The sequence below is a fragment of the Talpa occidentalis genome, unplaced genomic scaffold (assembly GCF_014898055.3).
Source record: "Talpa occidentalis isolate TD23 unplaced genomic scaffold, MPIMG_talOcc4v2.1 talOcc4.15, whole genome shotgun sequence".
Lineage (NCBI taxonomy): Eukaryota > Metazoa > Chordata > Mammalia > Eulipotyphla > Talpidae > Talpa > Talpa occidentalis.
The window spans coordinates 19,093,857-19,118,116 of NW_023601543.1; the positions used below are offsets into that span (position 1 = coordinate 19,093,857).

At 35.9% G+C, this 24,260-nt stretch overlaps 1 pseudogene; it reads right to left on the reverse strand.

Moving 5' to 3' along the window:
* Positions 1–18,273: 18,273 nt before the first annotated feature.
* LOC119246540 (40S ribosomal protein S25-like) lies at positions 18,274–18,646 on the reverse strand (annotated as a pseudogene).
* Positions 18,647–24,260: the final 5,614 nt, after the last annotated feature.

Consider the following 24,260-nt stretch of genomic DNA (forward strand, 5'->3'; position numbering starts at 1 on the left):
TGCACTAGCTTATTGGCTCTACCAGTAAAATTATGTGACCTTAAGGCAGTCATGTAACCTCTGTGAGTGTCGTTGTTCTCATTTGTAAAACTGGGACACTAATACTCTTTCTGAATGACTCAAGTGAAAGAAGAGATATGGAAGTATTTTTTTGGAAGTTAATGTCAATTTATTTTCTGTTATTATAATAGATAATTACTTGGATTGTTAAAAACCTAAAACAAATTCATATCTCAGTCTCTGTAGTCAGATATTTGTAGATTCAGGGCCTGGTTCTGCCAATATGTGACTTTGGGCAAACTATTTAACCTCTCTAAGCCACATTTTTTTTTTTCAATTGATAAAACGGATCCCTCATAGGACTTTTGTGGATATTAAATGAAACAACATATTTGAATTGCCACATATTAAAAGCATTTACTGACTGTTGGATAATATTGATGGTGGTCATAATGATGAATACAGTGAAATATCTATACACTGAAAACTAAAAAAAAACTGATGAAAGAATTGCTAAATCATGGAACCAACCTAAGTGCCCATCGACCAACAAAAGATATTGTGGAATATAGACTCAATAGAATACTGCTCAACTAGTTAGAAAGGTGAAACAATGACATTTGGGTCAAAATGGTTGAATCTCGAAGTGATTATGCTAAGAGAGATAAGTCAGAAAATGAAAGACAGTTATCATCTAGTTTAGCTTGTCTGTGAAATATAAATAACCAAAAATGTATACTGGCAAAATATAGCAAAAGCAAATCTTAGATTTAACGAAGTTTACTGGTTACCAGAGGGAACACAGGGGAGGGAAGAGAGGATAAGGGTAGGAAGGAAGGGGATAGGGCATTTGCATAGGAAGTTTGGTGGAGGGTGAGTGAAACACGTACATATGTGGAGGAGTTAGAATGTAGCCATAAAGTTATACAGACATGTAAACAACTGATAAACTTAATGTAGAAAAAAACAAATATGGTACACGTTAAAAAAAGAAACTGAAAGAAATTGAAGACGACACAAGCAAATGGAAAGAGATAAGGATCTTAAGAATTGGCACAATTGATATTGTCAAAAAGTTCACTCTGCCTAAAGCAATATACACATTAACTATAATTCCTATGAAGATCACAGTGGCATTCGTCACAGATATAAAACAAAAACAAAATATAACATTTGTATGAAATCCCGAGAGGAAAAAAAAATGTATCATGTTTCCTGACTTGAAACCATGCCATAAACTACAATGATCAAAACAGTATGGTGTTAGCATAAAAACTGCCTCACAGATCAATGAAATAGAATCAAGAGCACAGAATTTAAACCACACATATATGGACAATTTATGACAAAGTGAACAAGACCATACAATGGAGAAAGTAGAGTCTCTTCAATAGATGGTGCTGGTAAAACTGTAAGTCACTTTAATAGAATGAAACTGGATCACTTACATTAAATACTAAAATCAACTCAAAATGGGTTTAAGACTTGACTATAATACCTGAAACCATAAAATACATAGAAGAAAATATAGGTAAAAAGCTTTGTGACATGTGTCTTACGATGTCTTTGTGGATTCCTCTCCAATAGCAAAGAAACAAAAAGAATATTAAAATGGAGACTAAATCATACTAAAAATCTTCTGCACAGCAAAGGACATCATTAAAATGAAAAGGCAGTGTACTGAATGGGAGACAATATTTGAAAACCATATATCAGACGAGGGGATAATATCCAAAATACATAAACGATGCATACAACTTGATAACAACAAAACATACAACCCAATTAAAAAATGGTCAGAGGATCTAAATGTACATATCACAAAAGAAGACATATAGATGGCTGACAGACACATGAAAAGATGTTCTACAACTCTTATTGCAGAAATGCAAATGAAAAATACCTTTCCATTGCACATGGGACATTCTCAAGGACAGACCACATGTTGCATCACAAAACAAGATTTCACCCTGCACCAAAAAGTCAAGAAAGAATAAATGTTGGTGAGAATGTAGAGGAAAGGAACCCTCATCCACTGTTGGTGGGAATGTAAATTGGTGTGGCTATTATGAAAAACAGTTTGGAGTTTCCTCCAAAATTTAAAAGTAGTTCTCCCATATAATCCACTATTGCCACTTCTGGGTATTTACCTAAAGAAAATGATACACTAACTTGAAAAGACTTATGCATGTCTATGTTCATTGCAGAACTGTTCACAATAACCAAGATATGGAAACAACATAAATAACCCAAAATGGATGGATGGAATAAAGAAGATGTGGTATATATGAAAATGGAATAAAAAAGATGAAACCTTTTCATTTCCACTGCATGGTTGGACATCAGTGGGATTATACTAACTGATATATGTCAGAAGGAAAAGACAAATACGATTTTTTAAAAAATATTTTTTAAAATTAAATATTTGAATATTTAAAATATTTAAATAACATTGCATCTTTTTTATTAAAGTAACATTAGTTTACAACACTGTTATAATTTAGGGGTATGGTTTAATAAATACCTTTTCAGATGTACGTTATCACACCATGCCACCACTAACGCATCAATAATCCTCACCACAGGCCAGTAATGACCCCTTTCCTCCTTTGTTCCCCAACTTCCCCTCCTCTTGCGCTAACCTCAATTCATAGTATTCTGTTATGATCTATATTTCTGCAATGTCTATTACAATGTTCTCTTTTGTTTCAGAGTCTATTTATTAGAGTTTGTTTTCCTTTTTAAGCAAATGGGGCCCCATAAAATCCAGGCACAGCCATACTTATATCAGATAAATTAAACTACCACCTTGAAAAGTAAAGAAGAGTCAAGGATGGATGTTGTATAATGCTTAAGTGATCAGTACTTCGGACAGACATAATACTCACCAATATGTATGTCCCAAACAAAGGACCATTAAAATATATAAGGCAACTATTAACATCTAAACACAGACACTGACAGCAACATAATAGTGGTAAGGAACTTTAACACCTGACTTACATCAATTTACAGGTATAGGTTCAAAGATTACATTTTCTCACTAACATCAATGAACAGATGAAACAGACAGAAAATCAATAAGGAAGCAACTGCTTTAAAGAAGGAATTAGACTAGAAGGACTTAAGCATTTATAGGGCCTTGCACCCCCTCAAGAGCTGAGTGCACAGTCTTCTCTAGTGCACATGGAATATTCTCAAGGACAGACCACATATTGTATCACAAAATAAGCATTAATAAACTCAAGAAGATTGAAATCAAATTTTTTCTCTCATCACAGTGGGATCATTCTAGGAATTAACCACAAAAAGAATGATGGAAAAACCTCTAATATGGAGACTGCACAATGTACTGACTCACCATTGGGTAAATGAAGAAATCAAGGGAGAATTAAAAAAACCGATGAAGACAAATGAAAGAGACAGATGAAAATGAAGACATAATCTACCGTAACCTACAAGGTGCAGCAAAAGCATTACTAAGAGGGAAGTATATAGCAATACATGCCTACATCAAGAAACCAGAAATATTTGAAATCAGTAAGCTAACCTTACATTATAAGGAACTAGAAAAAAGGACAATCCGAACCACAAGCCAGTAGAGGGAAGGAAATAATAAAAATTAGAGTGGAAATAAATGAAATAGAAATAAAAAAGATATTACAAAAGATCAATGAAACCCAAAACTGGTTCTTGAAAAAAATAACCAAAACCTCTAGCTAGACTCACTACCATATGATTTCATTCATTTGGTGATATAAAGAAAACAAAAACCCTTAAACTCTGACAACAGAATGGTGGTTACCAGAGAGGGAGGAGGCATGAGTATTCACTCATGGGTAGAAGGGAGTGATTGATGATGGTGAGTGGTGATTGGACATTTGGTGGTGGGTGTGGTGAAAAAATGTGATCTTTGAACCTATACAGCATTGTAAATGTTACCTCAAAAAAACAAGTTGATCCCTAAACAATTTCTATGTCCAATGTGCAGATAAATTTGGGAACCACTGACGTAGGTCCAGATCTGTATTCATAACGTGATGTTAGACATACGGATTTTTTGTTAACTGTTCAAATTCAATTTGTCTAAGATTCATTACATTATCTCTCCCCAAATCTGCTTTTTTTCCCACAAATTTCATTTTTTATGTTCCCCAGTTCTTAAATTTAGGAATATCAATCAGCTGAAAAATGTCTATAGATTATACTTCTGATATATAAATCACATTGATCTCTTCTTTATATTCCCATTACTAACAAGCTCTCAGGGCCTCATTACATATCATCTAGGTAATCACAAGACACTGGAATCAAAGATGTGATAGTTTATTTTGTAAAACTCAATGCATACTGACAAACACTTGAACATTGCTTAGGAAGGTATCACTTTGGAATTAGCATCATATTACAAATGATCCAGTGCAGCCAGTAGTTGCCCTAGATCCAGTGGAACCAGTAGTTGCTCTTTTGAGCAATAGGCAAAAAGTTGGCTGGAGTTTAAGAGTAATGCTATACCAAAACAAAATACATGCATTTTAATTATTGATTCACACTCAGCATGGTGAGATGCTTACAATGTTAGAGTTCCACAAGAATTGGGAGACCTGCTGAGGAAACAGCAAACTCATGCTGTCATCGCAAGAGTTTGAAATGTTGAATCAGAAAAATCATGTTTTAAAAATGCTATTTTCATTTTAAAAATGCTAATTGAATGGTGCTGAATGGGAACTAGGCTTTTGGTGGTGATCAAAATGTGACATGTACAGATATTAAGTTATCATGCTATATATCAGAAACCTTGTATTTTAACCAATATTTAACAAATATAAGTAAAATGAACAGGAAACTATAAACCAGAGACATTCTGCAGGGAAGGGTGAGGGAGAGGCAGCAAAATGGGAGGGAAGAGCACAGGGGACTATGGTGATGGCTCATGGGTGAATTGGTGGTGGGAATTTTACAGGGACTGCACCTCAGAGGAGAAAGCAAACATTGTACAAAAGTGAACAAGAATGTAATATATATATATATATATATATATATATAAATTAATTAAAAATTTAACAAATGCTAATAACAAAAAATAGAGCCATTAAAATGGAATTTTCTGTTTTCTGTTGAGTTTATATAAGATGTAGGTGTGTGTGTTTTTGTATGCATGCTTGCACACATGTATGATTGTGCCTATGTGTGTGTGATGTACCTCCACAATAATTCCCTCTCCTGCACGTTCCTTTTCACCTCTTATCCATTGTATACACTGCTGCCAAATTAAACCTTCCTAAAACAATTTCATCATAAGTCTTTCCAGCTCAAAAATCATCAGTGGTACCCCATTAGCTACTAAAGTAAATCAAGATTCCTCAGTCTGTCATTCAAGGCCCTCTGTGATCTGGCTGAGTCTGCCCCTGTAGTCTTATCAGCTACTAGTCCCCTTCATAGACGATATGTCTTAGCAAACCTAAAGTGTTTACTTTCGTTTTATCATCTTAATGCCTTTGCTCAAGCTATTTGTTCCCTTTGCCTTAAATATTTCACCACTGTCTTATCTAGAACAGCCAAAATATTACAATATAATGTTTCCTTAGAGATCCAGTTTGAATGGAAAATTGGAAATTTTTCTGAGTTCTTTACTGGTGCTTCAATATATATATTGTTCCTGGAGAACAGTGAGTGTATCTTCTTCATATGGCTCCATATCACAGACTATGTCTAGAACTGTATGTAGACATCTAGTGAATAAATAAGAAATTAACCATTATAATTAAACAAAAATGACTTCATGATTTCTCTTCTCTCTTCTTGACCTTTGCCATTTATTCATTGTACAGTGTTTTTTGGTGTTATTTTAACAACCGTGTTACTAGTTCCTTTATGAGATGAGTCAGGTTTTTAGAATAAATGGAAATGCAAAGCACAGCAATTATATGCAACATTGGGGATGGGGTGGGGTGGGAGGGAAACTAATTTAATTTAATTTAATTATAGCATAAATAAGAACATGACTTAAATATTACCACTAGGACCAAATATGCTGAATCATTTTGTAAGGAATCTGAGAATTGAACTCTCCCTTTACCTTGCCCAATAGAAATGGCTAAGATTATGTAGGTAAAATACTATAATAAACAGGCCAATTTACTTCTGAGAATAAATGGGAGGAAAGAAGAACTATCCTAGCACATTCATCTTTCATTTTGGGGCTCTGGGATACTTTTGCATAATCATGGCGATCAGTGGTTCTTTGTCATCCAAGAAAGAAGAGGAAATTATTTTAAAAATCAAAAAAAATTCCAATTAGATCTAGGAAAGATTAGAGAATTCTTTTTTGGTGATATTTAAAATTAAGATTGATTGTGAATATTCACGTGAATTTCTTCACCAAAACCACCCTCACCATCCAAACTGCTGGGATGGGGTATTATATCCAGCTGCCTGGGAAACCTCCAGATGCCTTGATGGAGGTAAAACACTCAATGAGTGTCCTATCTTTGTTCATTAGTAGAGACGCTGCATTGTTGTCAGTGCTGAGTAGAAGCAGAAAAGTCAAAAACATGTCAGAGAATAGTATTAAGCAAAACCTGGCCTACAAAGAAAAAAATAGATTCCGAAGTTGCTCAGTACCATATACCATAATAATAACAAAGTGTCACCGGACAGGGGTGCGGTCCCTCAGCCTGATCCCAACCTCGTCCACATAACAGGTAGATCCAGTGACCAGGAGTCGGAGGGGCCCAGCTCCCAGGCCAGGATAAAATCACTTGGGCCCTGTCCTGTCCCAGGACAACTTCCTATCGCAATAGGAGGTCAGTGGACAAATGTTCCAACCATCCATTCCTTCAGAGGTGATTTTTAAATGGTTTCTTACAAGGTCCTGATGGAGATTTAGTCCAGATTGTTCAGAGGATAACCAACTTCTTTCCCTCCTGTCTCCTCTCTTACTTGTGCTTCTTGGGATCACTGCCATAAGCAATATGCCCAAATTCTTGTTTCAGGGTTCCCTATCAAGAAAGGCCAAACTAAGGCAAAATTTCACAGAATGGATTGGGAGCTAGTAAGCTTGGGTTTGGGGTTAAGTCCATAATTCACTAACTTCATCACTTTAAGCTTATGAGTTCTCCTAACAGCCCCATATTTCTTTTGTCTTTAAAATGAACTCTTTAGATTAGCAAATTTCTAATACTGTTTCCAAATATGATGCTCATATTATGCTATTTCTGACGCTGTTAAGAATTTTTTAAATAATCATGGAGTTCAGTGGTTCTTCATCATCAAAACAAGAAATTATTTTTAAAATTAGAGAATTTCCAACTAGATCCAAATAAGAGTTGCTTAGAGTAGTCTTTATTGTTAATATTTAATATCAAGATTACTGCATATATCTGGGATTATTTCTAACTATGTGACTTTTAACTCATCTATGATCCTATGAAGATACTGTGAGTGTGTTGAAAATCATTCAATGGCAGAGTTGATGAGTGGTTGTCTTGTAATGACTTCTTCATCCCCTCCTTTTTTTGAGGAAATCAAAGAGGCAAATATCAATAAACAATCTTATACTAAGGGCTTGGTGTAAATGGTAACTTTCCAGGGGAAATCCATGCTTAATATCTGCTCCTTTATCAATATAACTAGCATTAAAAAAACACGGTATCTCAGATATTGAGCTAAGCAGTTAATACATACAACTTTATTTGATGTTCTCAAGGATAAGTGAAATGAACACTGATATATGTTTTACAAGTAAAGAAAGTAAAGCCCAGAAATGTTAAGTTTATCTTCTGAGGATCATATAACTAGTGAATCACATAGCAAAAGACTCAAATCAAGGTGCATTTGATTTTATTGCTTGAACATCTAACACTGTCTTCCTGCTACTGTAATCATTGATGTTCCCATTATAAAATTTGAAGTCCCAGAAGAGCATTAACAACAGCAGCCATAACAGTGGCGATACAAAGAAATAATTATCGGTGTTTTCACTTTTTAGGGTCTCTACTTATTATAACAGGAATCGGCACCTATGAATTAGAAGAGTCTATATCACAATTAAAAGAAATGAAGGCAATTTCTGTTCCGTACCCATAGCCTTCTGACTATTTGTAGTACCACTGCATTTATATGAAAGTACTTCAGAATTCTAATGGCTTGGAGTTAGGTTTAACCTTGGAAAATTTTTCCAAAGCATTCAAGAAAACATTCGTCAAGTGCGTGAAATTATTGAATTTTTCAGTAAAATACATTTACATTCAGACCAAACTCTCAACCCTGTGTAATAGATTCCATAAATACTGAAAAGCAAAAAGATTATTCATTGTTTACTTAAAAATCTAAAAATATAAATGAACAAAGAGAAGTTCACTAACCGCAGTTGCTACCATGGTTTCATGCCATACAACTGTAGAATGGACTGATGTATTTACCTTCTTTGGATCCTGCATTCTGGAAAGAAGAAAACATGTGCTGAAACAGGTTGTCTGAGGAAAGTGTGTTGGGATGAGGAAAACCATCTTTTTATGAATTGCTCTTGAAGGATGTGTGAACAGTCTTGTTTCTAAACTGGAAGCAGGCTGGTGTGTTGACTTTTATAAATTGAGGTGGCATTGGTTTATAACACTGTATGTGATTTAGGGGAATAGATTCACACTTCTTCAGATGTATGTTAGCACACCACACCTACCACCAAAGCACCCATAGTCTTCCACCATAGTCCGTTGGGCCTGCTCCTCCTTGGTTCCAGTCCTCTCCCTCCCTCTCTAGTAACCTCAGTTCTGCAGTCATTTTTTTAGGATTTGTTTTGGTTAATTTTTGTCTGTCCCTTTATTTTGTTTCTCTATATACCACATATGAGTGAGGTCATTTGGTATTTGTCTTTTTTCTTCTGACTTATTTCACTAGCGTACTTCCCTCAAGTTCCATCCATTTTGTTGCAAATGGCAAGAGTTCATCACTTTTTATAGCCGAGTAGTAGTCCATTGTGTATATATACCACATATTCTTTATTCATTAATCTGTTGTTGGGCACTTAGTTTTTTTTCTATGACATGGCTATTGTAAATAGTGCTGCAATGAACATAGGAGTGCCTATATCCATTCAAATTAGTGTTTTTGCATTCTCTGGATAAATAGCAAGGAGTAAAATTGCTGGATCATATGATATATCTATTTTAAATATTTTAAGGAACCTTTATATTGTTTTCCATAGGGGCTGGACCAGTCTACATTCCCACAGTGTAAAGGGATCCCTTTTCTCCATACCCTTGCCAACATTTGTTGTTTCTAAATTTTTTGATATAAGACATTCTCAGAGGTGTGAGGTAGTATCTCAATGTGGTTTTAATTTGCACATCCATGATGATTAAGTAATGATGAGCATTTATTCATGTGCATTTTTGTTGTTTGAAGTCTGTATGTCTTCTTTGGAGAAGGGCTTATTCAGATCTTCTGGTCTTTTTTTGATTGGGTTATTTGTTTATCTTGTGCTGTATGTTTTCTTTTTGCTGACTTGTATGTGTTTTTAGATCTTGGATATTATTATCCCTTTGTCACATGTATGGTGTCCAAATATTTCCTTCCCTTAGGTAAGAAGTGTTTTCATTTTAATGATAGTTTCTCTCACTGAGCAGAAACTTTTTAGCTTGATGTCCCATTTGTTTATTTGTGATTTTGTTTCCCGTGCCTTTGGACATGAGTCCCCAGAAACAACATTAAAATCAAAGCCACTGAAGGCAGAGTGTTTTGCCTATGTTTTCATCTATTTATTTTATGGTTTCCTGTCTTACATTTATGTTTTTAATCCATTTGGGGTTAATTTTTGTGTATGGTATGAAAAAAATGGTCTAGTTTCATTTTTCTGCATTTGGCTGTGCAATTTTCCCAACACCATTTATTGAAGAGACTCTTTTGTCCACTGTATGCTCTTGACACCTTTGTCATAAATTAACACTCCATGTAAGTGTGGGATTATTTCTGGACTCTCAGTACTATTTCATTGGTCTGTGTCTCTTTTTATTGTAATACCATACTGTTTTGATTACAGTAGACTTGTATAGTTTAAAGTCTGGGAGGATGATCCCTTTATTACTCTCCTTTTGTTGTCAAGATTGCTTTGGATGTTTGGATTCTTTTGTGATTCTATATAAATTTCAGTATTATTTGCTTTGTTTCTTTGAAGAATTTCATTGAAGCTTTAATAGGGATTGCATTGAATCTATATAATGCATTGGATAAGATGGCCATTGTAACAATGCTAATTCTTCCAATCTATGAGCATGGAATATCCTTCACTTCCTTTTTTCTTCTCTTTCTTTTAGCAATGTCTTATAGATTTCATTGAATAGGTCTTTTACCTCCTCTGTTAGGTCTATTGCTAGGTACTTAGTTTTTAGCTACTGTAAATGGAATATTTTTCTTGATTTCTTTCTCTTCTAATTCATTGTTTGCATATAGAAATGCAAGAGACTTTTGTATATTGATTATGTACCCTGCCACTTTACTGATCTATTCTTTTTCATAGTTTGGTTTTCGTTTTAGTGGATTCTTTAGCATTGTCTATGTATATTATTATGTCATCTGCAAATAGTGATACATTTACTTCTTTTTTAAAATGTGGGTTCCTTTAATCCTTTTCTTTTGCCGATTTGCTTCAGTTAGGACTTTTAACACTATTTTGAATACTGGTGGTAAGAGTGGATATCCTTATACCTTAGCTTAGAGGAAAAGTTTCAGTTTCTCAAATTCAGTGTGTTTGCCTTTGTTTTGAAGGCTATTAAGAAGGCATTGCATTTTGAGCCTGTCTAGAGTCTAGAAGAAGCAGCTGATTGAGATATTTGTGAAGGAGTTTGAAAAGTATAAATTAATGTGTATAAATATTAACCAGGGTTATTCCCTTTGTTGGTAAGAACAATTCCCCTCTCTTTTGGCATATAATGTTCATAAGAAAGGCCCTGAATTTTGGTGGAATGTCAAATGCCCCTTCAACTTTTAAAGAGCATCTCCTTTATGGAGGTATTGAATCAGAAGCAGAGAAGGAAAAAAAAAAAGCATGGCAAAGACAAACACTGTTCATGGCCAGTAAAATTGGAGCCTTTTATATTTTATGGTCAATTTACATTTAAATGGAGAGACCCTTTAGTGCTGATGGAGGTGATGGGGGAAATGGTGTCTGCATCATGAATAATAAACATCGGTGGGGAAATGTCAGTTTTTCAGCCTACTAGCACATTTTGTTGCTATGACTACAGAATGCAAAGTGTTCTCTTAAAGGAAAATATGACAATTTGTTTGGGATTAAAGCTAAACTCACCCAACATAATATATTTAAATATAATCTTATGTTCATAAATACCAAAGATATACTGAAAAATACTTAAGAGTTCTCTAATTTTTGAAGAGATATAATTATGAGAAGAGCCATGTTAAGGGTAGTGAGGAGAAGCATAAAATGGAACTTTTCTATCTCTCCAATTCCTCGTAGAACCCACAGAACCACAGCCATTAGTAGGCCCATCTGGTGTGGAGCCAGAAATTGGCACGAAATGGAGGTAGATCCTTTTAGTTCTCAGACATTTAAGCAGTCTGTGTTTTAGCATTCTCACTGCATACATAATTTTTCTATCTGAGCCCATGTTAATTATTTTTTAAATCATTAGAGATGGCTTGAACTCAACTAAACATTAAATTTCCCCATTACAAGGTGACACCTGCCTACCTGTAGTAGAGGTAATGCCAATGATGATAGATGGCTATGAAAAGTCCTTATTTAAAGTACTCTAAATGTGGGGATAAGAATTTCTCAGTGGTGGATAATATATTCTATTGATTTATCTTAGCTCAGGTGGTATTCAGATGTTTGGTTTTATCAGTATCAGCTCAAAATTGTCCTTGGGATGCTTTTGCTTCTATACCCAGATAAGATAGTTATAGCCCATGGTAGATATCACTTATCATGGCACTCTTTTATGGTATGTCTGGGAGCAGCTTCAGCATCTCTTTCAACACAGTGCTCTAGGCAGTCAGCAGCCATTATTTATTAGCAAAGAGATGAAACCAATTTGTTAACTCTGATTTTATGAACAAATACAACTCTTTCTCATTCTGGGTTTAGGGTTTCAAAAACTCAGTTCAAGTCTTTCCTCTTCTAGGGGCCTCCCCGGTGGCGCAGCGGTTGAGCGCTGGGTTGTGAAGCTGCCCGCAGCCTCTACGGCGACAGTTCGATCCCCGGCTGCTCCCCGGCCACCGGAGGAGGGTCCCACATGGCTCCCAGACTTCTCCTGCTGCCTGCTGCTCCCGTCAGCAGTGTACTTCGGTCCTTCTGCCTGCTCTGCTCCCCGCTCTGGCTCTGGTGAATTCTCTCACCCTCCTGCGCTTCTGACTGTACCCAGTGCTTGTATAAATAAAAAATAAAAAATAAATAAATCTTAAAAAAAAAATTCTTTCCTCTTCTAGTAATTTTCCCTGATTTTTTCATCCCACAGTCACTCATTATTCCTTGGAAGATAATTACTTTTATAGTTAGTATCACATATTTTAGCCTTGAATTATTCCATGGGTATTAATTCTCAAGCCAAATATGTATCTGAGTTACTTCTCCTAATGGCAGTTATTGGAGAACTCTTATTAACACATGATTTATGCCTCCTTCTACACTGACCATGACACTCTATTGTTGAGACTGTTGGTCTGATTTTCTGTCGATAGTGATAGAGATTGCTGGCTATTAGAGAAGGAAAAATCAGAAGGGCCAAGGAAACATTTTTGTTTATTCATTTTATTGATTTTGTGTGTGTGTGTGGCTAGAAGTCTGATCATCTGAGATGTATTCAAAGTTTTTCTTTGGTGTCCTACAACAACCCACTATCCCATTCCTACATGTAGGATCCCATTCCTCATATCGCAGAAGAAAAGTGTTTAATAAATAAACCGAAATACAGAATTTCATTTGTTACTTTCCTGCAAGCACTTCCACTTCTAAATGGATATTTATAAGGGGCAATAATTAACCCAAAGTTTGTGGGAAAGTTTTTGGGTCCAAACTGTGACATTTGAAAATCTACCTACTCTAAGTTTGACACTGGTAGGTGAATGGCAGCTGCACTAATTCAGTTTGTGGCTTGACCACCTTAATTTGGTATTGAGTGCTGTTGGCACATGCTGAAGCAATGGGAAAAGTTGCAATTGAAATCTTACTGGCTATACTGAGCAGCCATGGAAACAAACTCATTACTCTAATTTGCAACTGGCTATATCATATGTTAGTTTAGAAAAATAAAGCTAAATGTGGGGTGATCAGACCTCAGATGTAACACTGTTTAGTATTTCCTCAGGTACAGTCAACCCTAAGCAGAATTATGAAGTAGACAGTTTGGTGGAGGGGGCTTTATATTCCCTCAACAACTTCCATTTTTAGAGGCATCTCCTTGGTTCCAAGGGTCTGAAAGGCCTGATTCCCCTTCCTTAGCAAATCTGTTCCACTTCCTTCACTCTGGGTGTCAGACATTGAATCAAGGGGATTTTTCAAATTGGTGTTCTGTGCAACACATTTGGTAAAATAAGTTCTTCTGGAAAGATACAGTTAGGAAACCTGCATGTCTATAGTGCCTCTTAAAACTTTGCTATGCATGTTAAGATATTAACAGTTTGGAAAAGTTCAACAGTGAAGAAATCTGTTTAACACAGCATCTTGCCAAACTAATTTAACCCTTTTTGTCAGATAATAATCCTTAAAAATCTTCTGTGGACCAAAATTTAGAGAATTCTGGTCCATATAGTGTGCTCTTCAAGGTTTTGTTTGTTTGTTTTTTTACATTTTTAAATGGTATAAGGTACAAATAGAAAAGGCTAAATTCATAACAGTAGGCTTTTGCACTTCTGCAGGGGTTGAAGTGACATTCTTTTACACTTCTTTATTTTCATTCTTTTTCAAGCATTGAAATTTTTTGAATGATCATTAACTTTGGATAATATAAGACTACAGTGTTTAGGGAATACATGATACAATAGTTATACCGATTTTGGAATGGACAAAGCTTTCTTTAAGTCCTTATATTTTACTTATTAATTTTATCTTTTGCAACTAGTGTTTTTATAGCCTCATTTTCTTTACCTGTGAAATGGGGGTGATATCACTATTGCAAGTTTATTTTAAGGATGAAATGATACATTAAAACCCTTGGCATAGGGCCTCCTCGGTGGCACAGCGGTTGAGCGCTGGGCTGCGAAGGTTGCGAAGCTGCTCGTAGCTTCTGCAGCGCCGGTTTGATCCCCGGTTGCTCCCCAGCCACCAGAGGAGGGTCCCACATGGCGCACAGACCTCTCCTGCCACTGCTGCTCCCCTCAGCAGTGTACTTTGGTCCTTCTGCATGCTCTGCTCCCCGCTCTGGCTCTGGTGAATTCTCTCACCCTCCCACACTTCTGACTGTTCCCAGTGCTTGTATAAATAAATAAATAAATCTTAAAAAAAAACAACCCTTGGCATAATAAATATTTTACTCCTCCCCTCCCATTTCTGCCCATTTTCATCACTTCAGTGAATTTAACCCTTTCAACAAGTATGCTCACCTAGGAAAGGAGTATTCCATAAACTCTGTGTATTTGAACTAACACATTGTTAATTTTTAAAAGGAAGTGTTTAACTTTTACCAGGACTAAAAGAGCATAATTTGCCATGAGCTGTCATGATAGAGAGCCATCCTTTTTTGTACTATTAAATTCAAAGCCTCAAAAAATCCAGTAAGTTTTATGACCTTGCCAGCAATAGCTCAAGCTTTTGCTATTAAATGTGGGATGCCTCACATACCATTTCAAAATATTGGCTTTAGCAACGAATGAATTATTAAATGTCAAATTGTTATTTCCCGTGACAGTTTCCAAATGGACTGGGTCTGCACTAACAAGTAGTGAAATGTGCCTCCAGCCGCCTCGCAGCTGTGGAAGAAACGGATCACAACTCCAGTGGACTCATTTTACCTGGCAGCAGAGCACTGGAAGGTTTGCCCATCTGTCACCACACATTTCTCTTCCAGTCTCCTCTAGCCCCTTCTTGAATTCTTTTTTGTTTAAAGAGAAATCAAGAGCTATTCAAAGTAAGTGACTTTATAAGAACATTTCAAGTACAGTCAACTCCAGATAGTTTACTTAGAGGGTGTCCGTGTTTTCAATTAAAATCAATGGACTCTATTCTCTTTATTTTCCAACATTCTCTTTTCTGCTTCAACCTCCAAAGATTATATTGAAAAATAATAGATGCATTAGTTAAATTAGTTATAAATCAGCCATCTAATATCTCCAACAAAAAAGTCAATTAGAAAATATGTTAGCCTAGGTCTGTTTGTACTTCAAATGAGAAGGGAAATAGTTTCTCAGATCAAGCTAAATTGTTATATGGTTTGATGGAAAATCTTTACTGGGACATGGACTTTCACTCTGAAATAGGTAATATTGTCACTTACTCATGGCTTTGAAATGACATGAGTAATGGCTGTCTTGTCAAATATAAGCAAATGATTGTCCAGATAATTCTTATTAATTGGGTACACCTAGAATGAAGTTGTCAGTTGTTCACTATTACAAACATTAGTTCTGTAAAATTCTCTGTGTCTGTAGGCAGAAATATTTAAAAGGTATTTACTGAAATATATCCTTATTAAAGCATTCCTCCCACCAATCTTTCTGAGTGGGAAGTGAGTTAGGAGATTTCATTCAAGTACCATTTGGTGTTGTGATACCATTTGGGGCATTTAAAAATTACGTGAATTGGTTTGGTGGAGATGTTTAGCTTATACAATAGCATTGCAGCTTTTCAGCTATCATGCAAGATATATAGAGATAGAGATCTCTCTCCATATGTGTGTGTGTGTGTATATATATATATATATGTATGAATGAATTATTAAGTGAATGAAAATTAATAAATGAATTATATACATGTGTATATACATACATACATATATATGTAGAGAGAGAGGGAAAAGAGAGAAAATCAGTGACTCAAAGTATTGTATTTTTCACTGGCTCGCCGAGGTTTTGAATCTTTAACTAGCTATAAGTCATCTGCTAACAGTATGTTCAAAGGTACACCATTACAGAAGAAACTCAGATAAAGGAATCACATGTGCATGCATTTAATCATCCTGAATGTTCAAAAGGAGAGGTGGCATTTATTTTGTCAGAGGATCTATCATTCTCTGTTACCGTCAATGTCCATGTAGATTGTCTCTCACTTTCTTCTGGCAGCTTTTATGGTGGATGGCTGTTGACAGCAGGTCTTTGAGAAACATTCAAATATAGAGATGCACACACTTTTGTAGGCTCAAGAGATAGTCAGCTACTTGTTTCTTTATGCTATTATCTCTAACTTTACTGTCTGACATGACTGTGAATACTCACAAGGACTTACTGGATCTAAAATCATAACAAATGCAAAAATGGAAAGGATTTTACTGAAACTGCATGAATCTCCATCAAAGATATAGGTATTTCTGTATCCAAATCTTGAGTAGTGTCAGCAAAAGTAATGAAATAAATAACACTGACAAAAATTGTTAGAATCAACCTTCACTAAGCCCTGGGAATTAGGCAAAGACATGCTATAATCCATGAGGAATATACTCAAGGTAAATGGCTGAATCTCCACAAGAACAATGAGCTTGGTAGAATTTTCATTGGCTCTATTCCCATACCATCCTCTCTAACTCTGTAATAGTCTTGAAAACCAATGACTTCACAGTGAATCGCAGCAGCAATCATAGTGAAAACTAGCAACTTAGCTGCCACTGGAAGCAGCAGAATAAGATGAGCTTTTCCAAAGCCTCTTTTCCAAAAGAAATACCACTAGTTGTTAGTCTGGCACTTTCATGAAAGATTTCACTCACAAGGCTGTCTTCATTCCTTCAGACTCAGATCTCCCCCATTTAAAAAGTCTTTACCCAGGTAAGTTTAAGGAAAATGATCAGAACCAATTTTTGAACGTCATGGCTGCCTGAGGTACTAGATAATAGTTGGGTCAAACAATAGGCTACTCAAAAAGCTTAAAAGAATAAGTTGAGAAATGAGATGCCCATAGGAGGTTTTCTAAATCTCTTTATATTTCCTTGGAAATCTAGAAGGTCACAGGCACGTATGGGGCTATAAACATGCCTGAGAAAGAACGGGGGCAGGCTTATGCTCTCAATTCTCGGTAATCTTGAGGGTCCAAATGAACAGTAAGTAAGTGAAGTCTAAGGTGTAATTATAATCCATCTGAGTGATGGTGGAAATGAGCACAAATGTGCACCAAGAGTCCCTCAGCAAAGACTAGGAGTACTAGTTTCAGGCTTTAAGGAAATCTCTAGAATCATTATCTGACTACTAAGTTTATCAGAAAGAAACTTCAGTAGTGACAAAGATTGTAGAATTTACAGAATTAGCTCAGAAAATTCAAAAGAAAACGACAGCAATATTAACAAAACAGCAAAAACATTGGGTTTAGTGAGTCACTAGAGGTTATATAATTAAGAAAATGTTGATCTTTGAATTTAACTCAGCTTTCTGATCCTAAGAAATTTCACTGCTGTACATTGCCTTAATATTTTTTTTTAAAGAAAGTTGAACACTTGTAACTTGTTTATGGAGTTAAAAAAGGAAAAGTATTTCTGGTTAATTGCAGAAAATTTTAAAGAGGAAAAGGTAATTGATGAATTTACCAATTATGACTATTGAAGATATCAGGTAATTTGAGTATGAACTATAACTATCGTGGCTATTGTTAATTTCTTACCTAACATCTGCACTTACTTCTCTTTGTTTACTCTGCATTTTCATTTATCATCCTTTCTCTTTGATTACTTTGGGAGGAATTTGACCCCCGGAGTTAGGAGTAGCTTAAACCAGTGAGTACATTTTGTTATCTTGGCTTGGTCAAATAATTGGCTCCAGGTTTGGCATGTCATCTGAATGGATCATTGAATGAATGATCCATCACTATTCTTCCTTGCAATTCTCAGGAAAAGCATTTTTTTTTCTATTGGCTAGTGCTGTATGTAGATATAAAAATCTCAACTTGTGCAACAACATTACACCCATGATGGAAACCAGTGTTAGCATTGCACTTAGACCATGGTAGAATGGAGAGGGAGGATGGAACCAGGATGCTTCACAACATTATTGACACACCGAATCATACAATTGTAAATTGTATCGGCCTTTCCTCTGGACTTGAAAATTCATTAACCAATAGTTCACTTTTTTATTTAGTAAAGTTTTTATTTTTCAAAATGTACAGTTGGTGGGACTTGCTCATGCATCTTTGCCAGTAGCTGGGGCATCTCTACCCTTGGTGTTTCTGGTGTAAATTACTTGGGTTGTGCTTCGAAACCGGTTTGATAAGTCCTTTATGAAGGAGCTTTTGAAGGGCTGTCCTGGCCAAGGAGCCATGAATCTTTAGCCTCTCAGACACAACAAGTGAGGTTATAAGCTTGTAGTTGAGAATTTCTTACAGAGTTTGTCGTATGTGGCTTTGTCAAACAACAAGGTTATTGAACGTGTCCTGAGCTTTGCCTTTAGACCTCTTCTTCTTTTTGGCCTTGTCCCCAGATTTGTTCACTGGATCTTATCAGTCTTGCTTTGCTGACTCTCTAGCATCTTTCTTTTTTTTGTTCTTGGGTGGCATCATGAAGCTCAAAAGCAGCAATCATGGCAGCCTCACTAAGATGTTGGACAAAGAGGATGCACCTCTCATAAGCCAGCTCAGAATCCCGCCCAACCAAAAATCAGTTTAATGGTTTAAACCAGAATGGATGTAATTATGTAGAAAATAAAGGAGAAATAGATTTTATTTATATGTAGAATTGAAAATTAGAAACTTGCTATTTGGTTATATGTATAAAACCAAACTGATACTGATGTGAGAATCCATGTGATTTTTCATGCCTTAAATTTTTTTATTTGAATCCAGGAGTAAACTTACTTTAGTCTTTCCCATAGTATCTCACCCTGTGCTCCTATTTTTCCATTTATGCATTTCTCTTCCATAAGAAACTCTCATTGCTTAATCATTCGTTAGTTAATCATTCTCATTTTAGTCTTTTCATTCATCCATTAACCTGATCTGTACTGCAGTGACCTAGGAATCTAGCTCAAACAAGTGAAAGTAGCTAGCCTTTATTCTTTTATTGAGGTTCCTTACTTCTTTTTTATTTATTGTGAAGATTAGCCATTCACCTAGAATTAATTTGTCAAAGCTTTTAAGGCCCATCTTACACCTGAATTTGTACAATTCGAATATAACATATTATAAATGAGTATAACAGAGAAGAAGAATGACAATGGAATATAATGGCAAAAGAATTTCCAGTTAAGGATCATCATTTCTGTATTAGATAAATTCCTAAGATGACATCTGAAATCATGTGACTTTTGCTTCAACACTCCTCAGATTTGGGGATGTGACTTTGACTCTCTGGAGAGAACTTGGTTTTAATTTTTCATTGTTTTTTTTTTTTCAATTTTTCATTTTTTTGTATATGGGCCTAATATGTTTTATTTTCTCTATCTCTTTGTAGACTTTTTTTTCCTTTCTATTTACATGTGTAGTTAAGGTGAAAAACAAACTGGCCACTTTGATGTAAGTAGAACTAACTTTCTTCAGGCAGTGGTGAAGTTGTTTTTGTAAGGAAGGGAAGAAAAAACTTTGTGTCTCTGTGACTATAAGTAAAAGTACAATTGTATAAGATTTTCCATGTCAGTTAAAACTAAAGGTGCTGTCTGTGTATATGTTGTATATTGTACATTTTCCTTTTTGTGTCTAATTGGTCTGTCTTCTTGAGGATATAAAATTGGTTAGAGAGAACCTACAGAAGTTTTGAGCACAGAAAATATAATGGGAACTTATTAAAGGGCTTCCAGGATGTGTGGTCTGGAATAATTTTTGGTTAATATGTTGGTTTAAAATACTTAAGTCTAAAAAGTTTGGTATTGCTGTAAATGTTGGCTAACATGGGAGTTGGGAAATTAAGGGTTTTTTTAAACATCAAGAATTCCAGTTATGGAATCAAAATAAGTTGAAGTTTGTCAGCATTGTGCTGGATGAGTTTAGCTGGATATATGTCACTGTTGGTAATTTAATGCTTTTTCCCCCTAATACTTATGAACTTCCCAGAAATCTAAATTAGGAAAAATCTGTAGTTTGATTGATTAGAGGAAGATTATGGAAACTTAGAGGAGTTCCTGAGGCACTCCATTAAAACTTTCCCCTTTCCCAATGGAAAAGATATTAGATGAATTCAAGCCATTTGGTATTTATCTGGTAAATTGAAATTAAATGGGAAGCATTGTGACTTGGGAGAAATATTTAACCTTGGCATACACATGAATATTAATATTGGTATTCTAAAATTATGTGAAATTTCATGAGTATCTGATATGTTATAATATTGCTAGTCAATTTTGATTGTTCTGGAACATTGTAAGTTATACATTTGAACAAAATTCCTTTTTAATTAGGTTGTCAGATTTTAATTTTGGTTATTTTAAAGTTTTGACATTTGCAAAAATTGATTCTGAAAATATTAAAAGGAGAAAATACTCAATAATACCTTAAGACCCATGCAAATTGGTGGAAGTCAAAAGTGTGAATTTTCTACATAGGACTGAATGGGCAGTTGGAGATCAATATAATTTTAATAAGTGTTTGTTTGAAATGATACTTTTTTGGTTCGTTTTTGACTCAAATATTTTTTTATTCTTTTAGCTGATCAGGATCTGCAGCAATGTTAAATTTCATTTTTTGTGAGCAGATCCAACTTGTGTTTGCATTTTTTTCCTTTCTCTTTGATACTCTCATATTATGGAAAAATGATAATAAGCATTATTTATTTATTTATTTATTTATTTATTTATTTATTTATTTATTTATTCAAGCAGTGGGTACAGTCAGAAGCACGGGAGGGTGAGAGGATTCACCAGAGCCAGCGCGGGGAGCAGAGCAGGCTGAAGGACTGAAGTACATTGCTCAGGGGAGCAGCAGGCGGCAGGAGAAGTCTGCATGCCATGTGGGACCCTCCTCCGGTGGCCGGGGAGCAGCCGGGGATCGAACCAGTGCTGCAGAGGCTGCGGGCAGCTTCGCAACCCAGCGCTCCCCGCTGCGCCACCGGGGAGGTCCATAATAAGTATTCTTATTACTCATAGCAATGTATTTATCTTTGCATAATTTCAATAGGTAATATTTGTTTTAAGATAAAGATTTGGAAATATGTTTCATTATTATGACTTTGATTGGAATGTCTCCTGGGAGTTGAAATTAAGGAGAACCAAGTAAAGAGCTTGCTACTTTGCCTGTAGGATTCCATAGACCTCGAAGGAAGGTGAGGGAATTTTCCACCATTTACAGGTCTGGAGACCCCAGAAAGAAAGGCCTTGGGTACCTCTAGAATGGAAATCTCAGAGTCTTGTGGCCCTTCTCCCAATGCCCATTTAGACAGAATGATGAAAGTTCAATCTAAAATCCCTTATGGATATCACGTAGTGTTTCGCGTATATTTCCTTCTATATATTTTATGGTTTCAGGTCTTATGTCTAGTTCTTTTATCCATTTTGAGTTGATTTTTGTGTATGGTGTGAGGTAGTGGTCAAGCTTCATTCTTTTGCATGTAGCAACCCAGTTTTCCCAGCACCATTTATTGAACAATCTTTCTTTGCTCCAAATCAAAGACATCTTTACAGACACATCACCCAAAGCAGTGATAGTGAAGGCAAAGATAAACAACTGGGACTACATCAAATTAAAGAGCTTCTGCACAGCAAAAGAGACAATAACAAAAACAAAGAGAAACCCCACCGACTGGGAGAACATTTTTGCACACAACACTAATGATAAAGGACTGATCACAAAAATCTGCAAAGAGCTGATGAGACTCAACAACAACAAAGAAAATAATCCAGTCAAAAAATGGGCAGAAGAACTAAAAAGAAACTTCTCTGAAGAGGAAATGCAAATGGCCAACAGGCATATGAAAAAATGTTCGACATCACTTGTAATCAGGGAAATACAAATCTAAACTACCATGAGATACCATCTTACACCAGTGAGAATGGCACATATTAAAAAAACTAGCAACAACAAATGTTGGCGAGGGTGTGGAGAAAAAGGAACTCTTCTGCACTGTTGGTGGGAGTGCACACTGGTCCAACCACTATGGAGAGCTGTGTGGAGATTTCTGGACCTACTAAGCATAGAGCTTCCATATGATCCAGCAATTCTACTCCTAGGTATTTACCCAAAGGACACAGAAACATCAATTCCAAAGAGCACCTGCACCCCTATGTTTATAGCAGCACTATTTACAATAGCTAAGCTTTGGAAACAGCCCAAATGCCCAAAAATAGATGACTGGATGAAGAAGATATGGTACATATACACCATGGAATATTACTCGGCATTCAAAAAAGATAAACACATGCAATTTGCAGCAACATGGATGGCGCTGGAAGGGATCATGCTCAGCGAAATAAGCCAGAAAGAAAAAGAAAAATACCGGATGGTCTCACTCATAGCAGGAATCTAGAAAACTTAAATAAGGGACCAGGAAAATGAATATAAGAAAGTGAAAATCAAAATCAACAAAAAACTATGAACCAGAAAGACTCTATGGGGGGTGGGGGGCGGGGAGGGGAGGTATTGGGGTCAAAATAAGGGGGTTGCAATTGTATGGGGAATATAAAAATAAAATTTATTTTAAAAACATAAAAAATAAATAAATAAATAAATAAATAAAATCCCTTATGGAAAGTTTTCCTAAGGCCAGCAAAAATTCTGCTTAGTTTTTCTGTCCTGTAAGTTTTTGAAGAAATAGACCAGGAGGATTGGAATCAGATTTAGTTATTTAGTTTGCAAATGCATTTTCCTGTACTATTTGATAGAATTGGGATGAAGGTAGAGAGAAAATTATTTTAATAGTAGAACCATTTTAAGAGTTTACTTTTTTTTTTCTTCTTTTAACTTTCTCTGATATTGTTTGCTATTTGCAAAACATCTAGCTTTTTACCCTTTTGGCTTGGACTGATGGACTATTATCTACAAATGAAGGACTTTTCCACATGGGCTATTCGTAGACAGTGCCTAGTGACTCATCGCTATTTCTTTTGAATACACTGCCACCCCAGTAAAGACTGTCTTTTGAGGCCGCACCCCAGCATTCACACTTTCACCATAGAAATGGTGACAAAAAATGAAAAGGGGAGAATTTGTTAGAGGAGTATAACTAAGACCATGTGATAGGGTGCCATCTTCTTCACCCCACTTCAATGCTGCCTACATCTCAGACACATTGGATTACAACTCCCAACATGCCATGAATCAGATTTCCTGAGTGGGTGTGAGGAGCTTCTGGGAACTAGGGGTGGAGCTCAGTTACCAGACTGCCTTTGAACTACTGAAGACAGTCAGATTTCACTCGCCTGCCTTTTTGGTTTTGACTTGGACCCTGATACTGCTGTTAGGACAGATGGTGTCTGGCCACATGCTGGCCTATTAATTTTCTCTCTCTTCTCTCACTCTTCTTACTCCCTTTGTAAATTATCCTTTTTAAAAAAATTTTTTCTTGGCATATCTGCTTTTTTCCCCTCTAGTCCCAAGTTCTTAAGCACATGGGTAAAGTCTCAAAAACTGGGGCATTTTCTTTTTATTTCTGGGGTTGCCTACTAACAGAACCTTTCTAAATGACACATACAGTAGCTACAGAGAAATTGCCTCAAGACTTCCAGATCTATAAATTCAAGCCTTTAAAAGTACAGCTGTAATATGTATTGATATTATAATCATCATGAGTGATGGAGATATTATATGTGTAGACATTGTAATGACCTTGACTAATGGAAAAGTGGGGACAATTGTGATAGAGGGACTTAAGTTATCAAAAACCCCAACCATTTATTTACAAAGACAATGATAAATAGGCACGTCAAAGGCAAGGAGAGAAAAATACCTGGCTGTGTGGTGAGGCCTTGCTTAAATAAAAATTAACAGGTGGTCCTGAGAAGATTCCTCTGTCTTAAATATAGGCACCAAAGTTGGGTCAATTTGAGATGCCTATAAGCTTCTCCAGAGTTTTGTGAGAGATACTAGAGATTCTCACCCTGAGATGTAGTGTTCTCTCCATTTTGTGGACCGGTGGATTCCAGGAGCTTTCTGGCCTGGGTCCCACCAACTCCATGTTGCCAGTCTCCCAAACTTTGCCAAGGGGTTCATTACCTTTCCCTCTTTTTTGCTCTGAATTTAATTGTATGCT